General features: G+C 43.7%; 1 long non-coding RNA gene across 2 annotated transcripts in view; it reads right to left on the minus strand.

Annotated features, from left to right (window-relative positions):
• LOC121070059 overlaps positions 1-12294 on the minus strand; it is a 56388-nt gene extending 44094 nt beyond the window's left edge. The window contains exons 1-3 of one of the 2 annotated variants that reach the window (XR_005819869.1): positions 11899-12294; positions 7778-8438; positions 7520-7632 (exon numbers count right to left, since the gene is read on the minus strand). This is a non-coding gene — a long non-coding RNA (uncharacterized LOC121070059). Of the gene's footprint in view, positions 1-5613; positions 7633-7777; positions 8439-11898 lie in introns of those variants that run through there. The other variant, XR_005819868.1, reaches the window with a different exon arrangement.
• Positions 12295-12511: the final 217 nt, after the last annotated feature.

Here is a 12511-nt window from a genome sequence, read left to right on the forward strand (position 1 = left end):
GAAGTAGACATATGACAGAAAAACCCTAAGTTTTGGACAGTTCTGTCGTGTGCTTGGGACCCGTCGCAGCACGGGAAGATTGTGATTAAATATTAGAAAGGCAATTACCTACTCCACATTGTTCCCAGCTGCACCTTCTCACACTTATACTGTGCTGCCTGTCTATGCCTCCTGCCATCATCACGGTGTTTAAGTTGTATACTGTGATTAAAAGCATCACTGGGAACCCTTCTGATAAAAATCCCTAGCTGCACACTCACAAATGGCACCAAACTGTAATTGGTCTGGTGTGGATCACCTTTTACCCTAGAACTAGAACTGGATTTCCCCCTTGTTGGTCATTTTGTCATTCATTTTCTTTAGCCCTTCTGTTATCCTCTTCTGCAGTGCCCCAGCTCCCCAGATTGGTGCCATCTCACACAGAATCATCTATAGTAGACACGAGCCCGAGGCAAAGTAGACACAGCATGATCAAAAGTAGCGGTGAGCTATTCCTTTTACTGCTGCCTTGTTAGCAATCTGAGTTCCAGTCCGTTCCTGCTCCCAGCCTTGTACTGCAAAGCAGGGAGAGCCCTCTCCCCTAACAAGAGAGAACCTGTAGCCCTTCTTAATTGCACAGCAGGAACAGCCATCAGTCCTTCCCTTCAATCTGCAAGACATCAGCACCTCTGAGCAGAGGCCAATACATAACGCGCACTGTTCCCAGCACTGATGCACAGCTCTGAGTCAGGACAGAGTCTACTGAAATGACAAGACGATCATGTTCAGGAAGGGACTATCCCCTCCCTCCATCCTGCTTTGATGAGTCCTAAAACTGTTCCTGACAAGTCTTCTCCCCCTTCCTATTCACATTCCTTCCTCCATTTCTCCTCATAGAGCAATGCTACGTGTTTTAAGCATTCAATTCCTATAGGACCTCTCTTGAGCTGAGCATCTTTATTACTCTAAGAAGATAAAAAGCAGAAAGCAAAGAAAAAGAAGAAAGGCAAAGTACTTACAAATCCTCGCTGCAAGGTCAGACACTAACACACTATGAAGCTATTAACAAAAACTTAAATTTAACATGTCCCTTGAGTGAGATCATGTACTCCCTTATATTCTGTCTCCTTTCCCCCATCTGTCCCTTCATCTCTGCGCTGATTCCTGACAGGACAGACAGACTGAGACAGGTCTGACAAAGCCTGGTCACCAAGCTAGGAACGCTACGGGTAACTTGGCAGATATCTCAAGTACACTCCACTCATCTTCCCTCTTTCCCCTTCAGTCCATCTCAGTTCAGATTCCCTTTTCACCTAGATGTTTGCAACAATCTCTCTGGTCACAGCATACAACAGCACTTGGCTGCTACAGCAGGCTAGGCTCCTCAGGCTCAGAGCACCAGCCTTAGGAACAAAATCGTCTTCATCTTTAGCCATCATGTTTACTCCGGCACCGAAGCCTGCTCTGCTCTCTCTTTGTTCTGCCTAGGGCCTAGATCAGGCCAGGCAGACCAACCCTAACCAAAAGCAAGAGCTCCATCAAGCCTCCAGTAGCACAGCACAGGCTTGTGTATGACTAAAAACCTTCTCTAATAAGAGCTTTCCTTCCAGCTCTTTGATTAAGCATAGTGGCCAGAACAGCAAAAGTGACAGAAATGTTCAATGTGGGTCTTAAATTTAGCCTGTGTAGCCAGGCAAAATAACCGTGGCTGACTGAATATGTGAACATGCATTACATTACGTGAATAAGAGAAAACTCCAAAGAGGCTGGTATAACTCTGCACTGTGGTGTTGCTGATTTTTTACAGCAGTTACCCCTGAAAAAGCTGTATGTACAGTCTGCCAAGCATTGTGGCCTCAGCTCCTGGCTTCAAGGTCCCTATGTCATAGATGCTTTATAGGAAGAAAAATGATAACACGACAGAACAGCATGGGTTTCTGCTGTTAGCAAGGGCAAGGAAAGGCAGGGAAATACTAAATCGAGAGTCGCAAAAACAGCGATAGTAAAAACACCAAACAAAACGCTTGGTGAATGCCAAGATCAATACCATATAACTAACGTTAAGGATATTAGGGAGAAAATATAAAGGGTAGCAGAGGAAGGGATCGCACCAAGGGGTTTCCAAAATAAGCAGGTGGAGGATTTCTTACATATGAAAAGACATCTCAACAGTGCTCTTCTGGAAAAGAGGTAGTTGATGCCTAGATTCCCTATTGCTGTTAGAATCCCCTTGCCGCATCCTAGTGCCATGACAGATACAGCATTTCACACTCCGTTTGAGCAAAGGCAGTCAGTGGTAATACACACAATACCTAGCTACCTCTTTTTAATCAAACCAAGGGCTTCAATTCATAGTAGTAGCATCTCAGAAAGCCAGAGGAATAATCCTTCCAGTTGGCGTACCTGGAAAATAAACGCACTGAACGGACATTCTCCCCCTTCCCACCCCCACACGTGGGCACACACAACCTTTTGGAAACAAGCCGTACATTTTCTAGTTTCCTTTACAAGACTTGAAACCTAAGATGGATTACTTTTCAGTAGCATTAACATACCCTAAAGGAACAGAATTCTTTGCAGCAGTTCACAGGTTCAATTCCTCCAAAGAATTTTAACAGCTATTACACAGATAGCAGCTGTGTAAGAACTTGGCCAAAACCAGCATCGTGTTTCAAACAAAATGGTATCTTGAACAAAAGAAGGCTTGGCTCTCAAGTCTGTTACCAACTTGCATGCAGGCAGACCAGCCACGTTCAGTTACCTGTATTTTGCATAATACACAGCTCCCATCCTGCCCACGCTCCAGCACAAACAGGTCCTCCTTTGGACTGCAGCGGGAAATGGTGCACAGGACAGCAATGGCAACTGTCACATGGAAATGCGATACAAGGTGATCTTTAGTTGGGCCTGTGACCCCATCACAGTATTCTAGCAGCATGGTATTTTGTCATTTTTGTATTTTGCGATGGATTTGTGGGTGCAGAGCAGGGAGGCTCTTATTTATCCACAAAGCATAATCCAGAGTTGTCCACAATATAATATGACCAAGAAGCATGCAAGCCCTGGGAGAACTTCATACCGTACAGTTGCTTACACTGTTGACTGCTACCTGCAGAGCTTCTTGCACCAGCTGGATGCTCTGCCTGCAGTATTGGTTTCCTCTTTGCAAAGAAACAAAGGTTTCACACTCCCTACTGTCATTGACTGCGAGCAAGAAGCCTTAATACTGTTAAGTAGCTAATACAATGGGATCATGATCTCCATAATGCCCTTGGCAGGACAGTACAAAAACACCCACTAGTTCTTTAATACTTCAGTTAACAACAACATGGTGATCACATGAACAAGACCAAGTTTTCTCTGGTATACATGCAGGCTGGACAGCCACTGACCTGATGTTTAACTCAACTGATGCAAAGCATTTGTATTCACCCTGTTCCAAATGCTTCTCCTCAGCTGACAGTTGTGGATTCCCAAGAGACTATGTAGAGAGCCAAGGGAATGCTAAAATATGATCAGTGCTGATCTTATTCTGGAAGGGAAAAACGCTGTTAAAAACTCACTTTGAACATGCTTCCAGAATCCACTGAAATCAATGCAAAGCATAGATCCACCCGTAACAGTCTGCAGAAATGCATTGCTACACTTCCCTTTGGAAGCTCTGACTGCATGCAATGGCCAGTTCTAGAATAAAAGTAGCTAAGGCAAGTTGAAAGAAGAGCATAATGTCCACTGCAAACCGCCTTTTTTTCTTTCAACCATCTACAGACAGAGGGTTAATGTGTACACTCTGCACCTTTAAAAATGGACTTGAGTATAAGATTTTGCTGCCTTTGCGCTGTCAGCTAGGATGACTTTTTAAGTCATCCACTGCTGTATGTTACACATAATTGAAAAAATGATTTTGGAGACGTATTACAATGCTCCAGTGACATTTCTTTCACTTGACCAGCAATATCTGTAACAGCATCCATCCTCCTCAAGATTTAATGCTGTAGATGCTGTACTTTACACATCTGGAACAAATTTCCACAATGGTAGGCAATTTGACTTGCCTTCTTTTTCTCCAACAAATATACTTCACAGAAGCAAGACTTCTGTCCGTGCTCAGATCTTTAGTCTTTTCTACAGCTAGTTCATGCGTATAGAAAAGATACATCAGCTATTTCTTCCTCTGAAAGAAATCACCTCGTGTTTTCCTGAAATTATCATGCAGATTACTTACAGAGTGACTAATATGATTTTCCTTATTTAGAAGTCAACAGATGTTTAATATTGCTTGTTCCGTTTAGCCTGATTTGTGTCATGCTTGAGGTGTCAAAGCTGAGAGGCTAGCCACAAAAACAGCTGATGCTGCTGAACCTAGCCCAGGACTGCTGCACTTCTATTGCTGGACACTGAATACTCAGACCAGAGGAAGTTATGACATGAACAACTAGGCATATTCTACATCTCAGCTAGGAGCTCTAGGAGCTCTCATGGGAACCACGGTAACACAGCAGGGCTGAAATCCAAAGCTTCATTTCACTCGTATCAAATGTTAGCTAGGAAAAGCTACGCAAGGGCAACTAACTGAAAAGCAGCCCGACAAGACACCGCAAAATAACTGCGAAAGCCCCGCAGTTTGTTCAAGGGATGGCTGCAATCACTGTGAAGCACACCCCTCACATTTCTAAACTAAGGCTAGATAACAGACTTGGGGCAAACAGGAACCCTGGGCCTCAGCGCTGGGCTAGTCGAGTAAGACAAGTGACCTACATTATTACACAGCAAAGTCAAATGTCACTTTCCCTGGCCTAAAGCGCTGTGACCATCTGAAGGTACAAAATAAAGTTAATAGCCAAGGGACACCAGAGCTGGTTAACACAAGTCAGAGTTCTTAAAGGATTCCCTGACGTATAGCTAGCCACCAGACTAGTTTGGAGCAATGAAAAAATCCTTGTGTATCCATACGGCCCAGAGTAGCATCTAGCATATGGAGATAAAGCAGAACAAGCATTTAGGGAGCTCAATCTTTTCTAATGCATTAAATGGATAACACCACACCTCCCCAAAGAGGGGACTGTTTCACTGTCTTTCATTCTTAACCTATCCCTCTGCTCAGATACAGCAGTTATAGAGAGAGAACTCAGAAAAGGCACCTCACTATACCACCACAACCCATCCCGGCCTGAAGCGCGTAAGAACAGTTAGTCACCTGCTCAAGATTAGGCCAGTGGAGTACTTTATCTCACCACAACTATGTTTTTCTATATCCTGTCATGTTTTCCAGGGTAGCTTACATACAAGATGAGTCACACAAGGATGGGACCCACATGCATTACAACCTTCTAGACCGAATTCCTGGCATACTGCAGGCCAAAGGCTCCTCTGCCTTGCTATCTGTTAAAGCCTAGCAAAAATTATTTACAGTCTCTCTGGGCTATTTGGTTTAAGCCTCTCCAGCTCAAGTATGACACTTTCTGGGACACTATTAGGTTTCTTACAGCTCTCTGACTAGCAATCACATCTGTACCTGACTGTCAGGGGACGCTCTTGGCTAAGCTGGCCTCCTTGCCTATTGCTGAGAGCTCTGAAATTTCTCAATTGAAACATTTGAAAGTTAATGAACCCTTCTAATACAAAGCTCCCACAGCTCAAGAGTTCTTTTATGAGCCTGACAAATGGCAGATGCGATAGGAAAACCTCACTGCAGACAGGCCCCTCCTTTCAAAAGATTTCCATGCAGAAGCCACTGCAAATGGCTGACAAACAAGAGGAGAAGGTGGCAAGTACCTGCAGAAGGCCTAGCCAGCTCTGTTCTATTACACTGTACTCAAGGCCACTGCAAGTGACTGTGGTTTTGCTATACGGTAACAAAGCTATTGCACTAGCTCATGAGTTAAGTAAAATAATTAAGAAAAAGACATCTCAATGGAGAACGACCACATTACTAGAAAATAGGTTGAACCAAGGAGCTTTGCTGATGATTGCACACATGCTCAAATTTACCAGAAAACCACGAGCATACCGAGTGAGTGTATGTGAGATTCTCCCCTTCCACTGTAACAGAAAACCCAGTTGTCTCCACAGTGGGGACTTTCTTCCTCTCCTCACCGAGGAAGAATGCTATATTTTGAACAGGGCTGGCAATAAATCACCAACACATTCCCTGGATGAATACACACCCGTTAAAAATGGTAAGCCACTCTTTACCCTCTGAAATCAGTGATTAGGGCACAGCCTTTGTCCACATATAAAACAAATACAATGAAAAACTCAAAGTCAGCTACAAAGGCATGACACGGAAAAAAGTGAAGCTCTTCAATGAAAAAACTTAAGGAAGTAAATTTTTATGTGAAGTTCATCTCATGTTCCAGGGGCATATTTATGTCTTGAAATTGTAGCTTCAAAGACTGGATTTAAAATAGAACTACAAAGAGAATACAGTGGCCAGGCTCTATCCCCAATATATGGCAACTCTGATAACTGTTTGCCCCGCCATTGTGTAGACACTGGAATGCATCAGTATTCCAGCATAATGTTTCAGATACAGAGAAATGCTGAAAGTTTTTACAGACTTTTAACAAGTTCTTCAGCAGAAGACAGCACCATGGAAATGCAGTGCCTCATTCCTAAAAGTACAACCTGCTTCTGCATCCTGCTCCTTTGAGTGAGCCACTGCTCTCCTCGGTTCTGCGCTCTTTATCTGCATGACACCACTATGCCCAAGGCTAGCGCCACACCCAGAGCTCTGTAATGGGATCAGGTTGGTTCTCCGTGCCACACACACACAAAGCGCGGGGCAGAGTGGCTCCAGCATGGGAAGGGACTGGCCCTTTGTCTTTCTGTTCGTGGGTTTTCTTTCTTATTTTTTCCCTTCTCAACTGCTAAAGCCTGCAACTGGGGTTGAGAATGGGGAGAGGGGGGAGGGGAAGAGAATCTGGTGAACAGCTGGGGCCCATCACTTTTCATCGCAGGTCTTGGAGAGATGTGGTTGACAGAGTGATGCACAGAGGCTGTCCCAGTTAATGACTTCACCATTCTCCATCATTATCCCCATCATTAGGAAATTAGGAGGACAGAAGGTATTTACTGTAAACCTGCCACCTCCCAAGGAGAGATAAATAGAAACTGATAAATGGGATCTTCTGGTGCTGTTCGTCTATTAACCTTCTGCTTCCCAGTTTAGGCATATGCATGCTATCCTGCCATTAATATCCAGTAATTGGCACAGCAGCGGGCAATGCGATCCTACCTTTAGCCCATGAACAACTCCTGTGCCGCGTGCAAGTGCACAGTTACATTTACAGCAAAGCTTTGCTAACCAACCCAGTGAAGAAATTGTTAGCAGCTGCTTACACTTCAGCTCTGAGGTCACAACTACCAGTCAGCCACACCTGGCAGGTCTTAAGATGAGGCACCTGTTTGGTCAGAGGAGGCTTAGGAGCAGGGCAAAAGGGGAGAGAGGACTGTGTGTGCATGACCTCTCTCCACACAAACAACAAAACAGACAGTACCTGCACCAAGAGTTGAGCTGCTATCCATTCTGCCAGCCCACCTCTGCACACAGCTCGCGAACACGTCCGCAGAAGGGAGTTGCTTTGTTGCTATCGCTGAATGCCACGCAATGAAGGTTCTTCCTCGCTGACTTGAAGCACTGTAGTCTGAAAACTGTTAAAATAAAGCATGTTTCAGGTGACTCAGAATTTAAGAGCTTTCCTACTCAGAAAGTATCCAACCCTTTGACCTGTTTGACCAACGCTTCTGCAGAGCTCCCTCAACACACGTGAGGAGAGATCTGTGTATACTGACTCACTTCAGTCCTTTCCGAGAGGTGAAGTCCTGGGGGACTACGCCCTCAGCATCAAGCCCTGTGAGGTTGAAGCAAGTCGGTTGTGACATCAGCCATGACTCTACCTGAACCAGCACTCCACAAAAGCAGGCCCACTCTCAGATCTAACAGGAATTCTCTTAGTTTCTTCCACACATAACACCACTCCTCCACTTATCAAACGTTCACCTCACTGCTACTTCTCCTCTGTGCTGTATTTCACATTCTTAATTGCTTTTATTTATGCTACCTGTAGGCATTTTTCCTTTCAGCCAACACCGTAGTCACTTGCAACTCACATGACACGTAGGCAACTAGAACTCAAGAGACAACCCTTAAGATCTCAGCTGCATTTCTGATCCACTTAAATCACATTGCCATCAACTGACTTAAGTCTTAAAAGGCTCCCACATTATTACAGCAATTTTTGAAGAACATCTAAGCTTTTTCTCAAGCTCAGAAGGTACAAGGCCGGTTCTTGCATTCATTACCCTAGCAAGCAGGCTCTAGTGTGGATCGACGGCTCCATCATTTCCAAATGCAAGCAATTCTCTCTTCTAAGCTCTGGCAATGTCTTCACCTGCAAACTCTCATCCAGGTAACACTTAACACTTCTCAGAGCATTACAGTGAGCAAGCCTCCTTAACTGCAATAGGAAAAATAGGACATTTTAAAACACTGACGTTTTAGAGCCTGAAATAAATTCGGTAGCTTGCTACTTTAAGTAACTCAGATACAGCTACATAGGGACATGAAAGCAGGAAGCAAAATCAGACGGTCTCCTGAATAAACTGCCATGCAACTCAAGGGGCACAGGTCTAACAGAAATAGCAGCTGCATTACAACAGACATTGACCTTAATATAAAAAAAATAGGCAAAAAAAATTAAGATGACCGTCCCAGCTCAAAGAGTCAGGCATATTTCAGTTACCTGTATGGTATCATTAAAACAACTCCAAAACCAAACAACTGCCTTCTTACCTGCATATGACCTGTGCAAAAAAAAAAGAAAAAAAATACAAGTTAATTTCTCAATTCATTTAAGCGTAGGAAAAGAAATATTTTACCAACTCAAGCATTTTCTGGCCATACAAAAAAGTAACAGAGTCAAGAACTGCAATACTTCCTCCTGATGCAGGCTTGGAGGCTTGGGGACACAAGAGAATCTTGGCTATATAAACGACCTTCGAATTTTGTGAAAGTAAAAGGCCAGGTGAAATACAGATAAACCATTTCCCTTATGGAAGAATGCCATCCAGAAACAGCCTGCACACAAAAGCCCACATGAAATACTGGCATTGCAGGGAAGTTTTCTTTATTCAGAGTTCACACCTCCCAGCTTTATGACATAAGAGACCATATTTTGTTAATTGTGGTGTCGGAAAGCATTTGGGTTTTTTCAATACACATGCCTTCAATGCAGACAGGCATGACAATTCTGTCTTGTTCCAGTTTTTTCCCTTCCATGCCCGACAGAGTTTTAACTCCAGTGGAAGAACCCACACTACTGCTACACTTTTTTAAGACTTTTTTTTTTTTAAGACATCCATCAGATATAAGACAGTAGTGCTAGAAAAGGAAAATGACTCCAAACTGAACCCATTTCATGTGGAGGACCATTCAGCACAGTTATCTCCTCCTCGCATCCATATCCGCTCTTCCAAAGCCAGCCTAATTACTGGGATAAATCACAAGCCTGAAGAACTGCCTGCTCAGCTCCAGGGTGGTTCAGCCCTCAGCGTCCGAGCTAATAACACTTTTTTGGTGCAGTCCCACTATCTTTACCACAGCCTACAGATGCACAACCCTTCAGAGACATGCAGTGCTGCTGGCTGCTCTTCAGGTAGGAGCTGCGTCTGCTCCTTCTCTACGCACCATCGTGTGCACATTAATTCAGTGCAGGAGCCTAATAAAAACGTGACTGTGAAAGCGAGTTCTAACGGTAACACAAGTATTAATTTCCATCTGTCTAAGCAACTGCCAGTGTCCATCAATTACAGCAATAGCCAACTAACAGTTGCAGCTGCAAAATAAAAAAAAGCAGAATTAACATTTCAAGTTACTGTCATTCACCTGAATTTTTTACAGTTGTAATTAGCAAGCTGCAGAAGCTGTCAACAATCAACATCAGCCAATCTGTCTGCACCAGGAACCGGACTGCCTGCCAGAAATTGTCTTCGACAGTTTTTTTTTTCTCCCCTTACTTCTCCCCATTAAATTTTTTTGCTTCAAATCTCCCTAACACTCATCTTCTTTACCACCAATCACTAGAATTGAATGTGTCAAAACAAAGAGAGACTGAATGACTGACACTTTACAGAGACATAATCATTTCCTTTCGTCAAACCGCAGTACATAAATGTGCTGCTGTCTTCTCCTTCCCCCTGACTCCATTTCCCTGGCAGTACAAGAACAATAATGCTACCCCTTCACAAAATTTGAACTTGATCTCACTCCAAAGTATTTCTCACTTGCAGATACAAAGGTTGAAATTACAAGAAACATTCCTAAAGGCCTACTCTAACAAGCATGGGCAACTGTTTCTCACAATTTAGATTAGAGCTCATTATACTCTTAAAGTATCTACCTGGTCTGTTTACTTTAGGCATCAGATCCCAAGACAGCACCTTTCCGTGCTTTTTTTTTCTGGTGCATTATACTAGAGAAACAGGCAACAACAACAAAAAAATCTCCTTTCAGTAGCAGCCAGGAATCAATGCTTTTTAAAAAGAAGAAAATATCCAAACCTTAGTCTCACATAAAGAAACATACTAGGATTAAATAAGAATGTTAAAGTAAAACTACTCGACTTCCATTAAAATGAAATTTTTTGAACATAAAAAATTGAGACTTTTTTTCTAAATGTATTAATCCTCCTTACAACAAGGTTGCAGTACACACAAGACATACTAGACCCATCAATTAACGGTTGACTTTTAACTCTTGCCTTTGTAGTAGCAAACATCCAACTACATCAGCACAAACTACGTAGTGCAACTAGGCATGGGTAGTTGTAAGTGCCTTGGGATAGCTTACTCTCGCAGAAGCATCACCTCATATAATTAAGTATTAATTGAAGTCGTTTTACATGGATGAGCTCTCCTTACCTACTGGAGCAGCACTGAGGTCATCTCAAACATCAAGACCAGAGATCCCTGAACATAGCATAGCAGCGGCTAACATTTGAAACAAAAAGCTGCTTGAAAAGAAGCTACATCAGTTAATTCCACGCGCAGACGCTACTCTCTGACCTCTATGTAACAGATTGACTAAACTGCCAGTTGGACAACCAGGAAAAAAAGGGATATGGCCACACCAGAAAAATAAGAACAGCCTCAACAGCTTTTACACCCACCAATGCCAAAAGCCATAAACAAGTGCCAATTTCTTTTCTTTACAGACCACTGCAGTACAGATTTTATGTACAGCTTTTTGCATCAAGATTTACACACCTGCTAGAGTTAATTTAGGATTTAGGAATTACTATTGCCCACACCAGAGATATAACAGAAAACTGACATTGGAACAGCACATAGGACAGGGATGAAATTCCTTCCCTCAGGCGCTTACAAAGATACTGTTCAAACACTGAAAAATAATAAGGAAAAAAAATGGTTATGAAAATTAAGTATCTGAAAAGCAACTTTAGAGGGTGAAGTTCCTTCACACAAATCTTCCTCACTTACCCCACAGCACAACACATAAGCAGCAATAAAATGAAATGCTACCACAGCAGAAAATCGAGATTCTTCAGGCCTCTTTGCATCAGTAAAGCCACTACACAACATTGGGCAGAGATAACCTATTTCACACTGAACACAAAGCATAAAATAAATCTCTTCTTTACTAACTATACCCTATGATATAGAAAAGCTACTGATCTCTAGTAGTGGGATACAGGCTATCTACCCGATTTCAATTGCCTTTGCTTCTGTACAGTAGGTCACCAGTTCCCAAGAGTGCTAACCCCCATTTTCCCAAACAGCAGCCCACAAGGCCCCCCTCCTCAGACTGAGAGCTAAAATACAGGATTATTAGCTAGGAATAAGGAGCTAGTGCCAGGACTTCACCCTGGGAGCCCACAACCCTTTTCCCGGCAGCAGCACCTTCCTCACTGCAGCGGCTCCCCTCAGGAACTCCAGGAACAGATTTCAGAACCTTCCACGCGACTGCACGAAAAGCATGGGGGCCCGACAAGCGCCTTGCCTCCTCACTGCTGTCCCCTACACCGCCTCCAGCCCCGAGCCCTGCCTGCCGTCCACCTGAGGGGAGGCGACGACGGGGACAGGTGGAGGGAGGCTGCAGTAACGCGAAAATGGCGCTGCGCCACCTGCCGAGCCCGAGCCTCGGCCCTGAGGCACCACCCAAAATGGCGGCCGCAAGGGCGGCGCGCAGCAGGAGGCGCCGGGCTCGGCTTCCGTGTTTGCCTCAGCATCAGAGGCCTCAGGCGGTCTGCCTCGCCCAGAAAACGTTAGGAATCAGCTTTTTTTCTCTAGGACAGCTGAAACAATATATGCACAACGTATTTCCTCGTCTTTTAAGGAAAATAAAATAAAATTAAATTAAATTAAATTAAATTAAATTAAAATAAAGCTAATTAAATGATACATAGAACGCACTCTTGCCCCAGTTGTGTATTTGTGTTTAGCAGCTGGCTGTCCCCACTGAAAAAGGCTGTGGACGTCCCGGGTATAGGACTGGTCTTAGCCAGGAGCCCCA

This window comes from Cygnus olor, chromosome 4 (assembly GCF_009769625.2).
Source record: "Cygnus olor isolate bCygOlo1 chromosome 4, bCygOlo1.pri.v2, whole genome shotgun sequence".
In the NCBI taxonomy this organism is placed as follows: Eukaryota; Metazoa; Chordata; class Aves; order Anseriformes; family Anatidae; genus Cygnus; species Cygnus olor.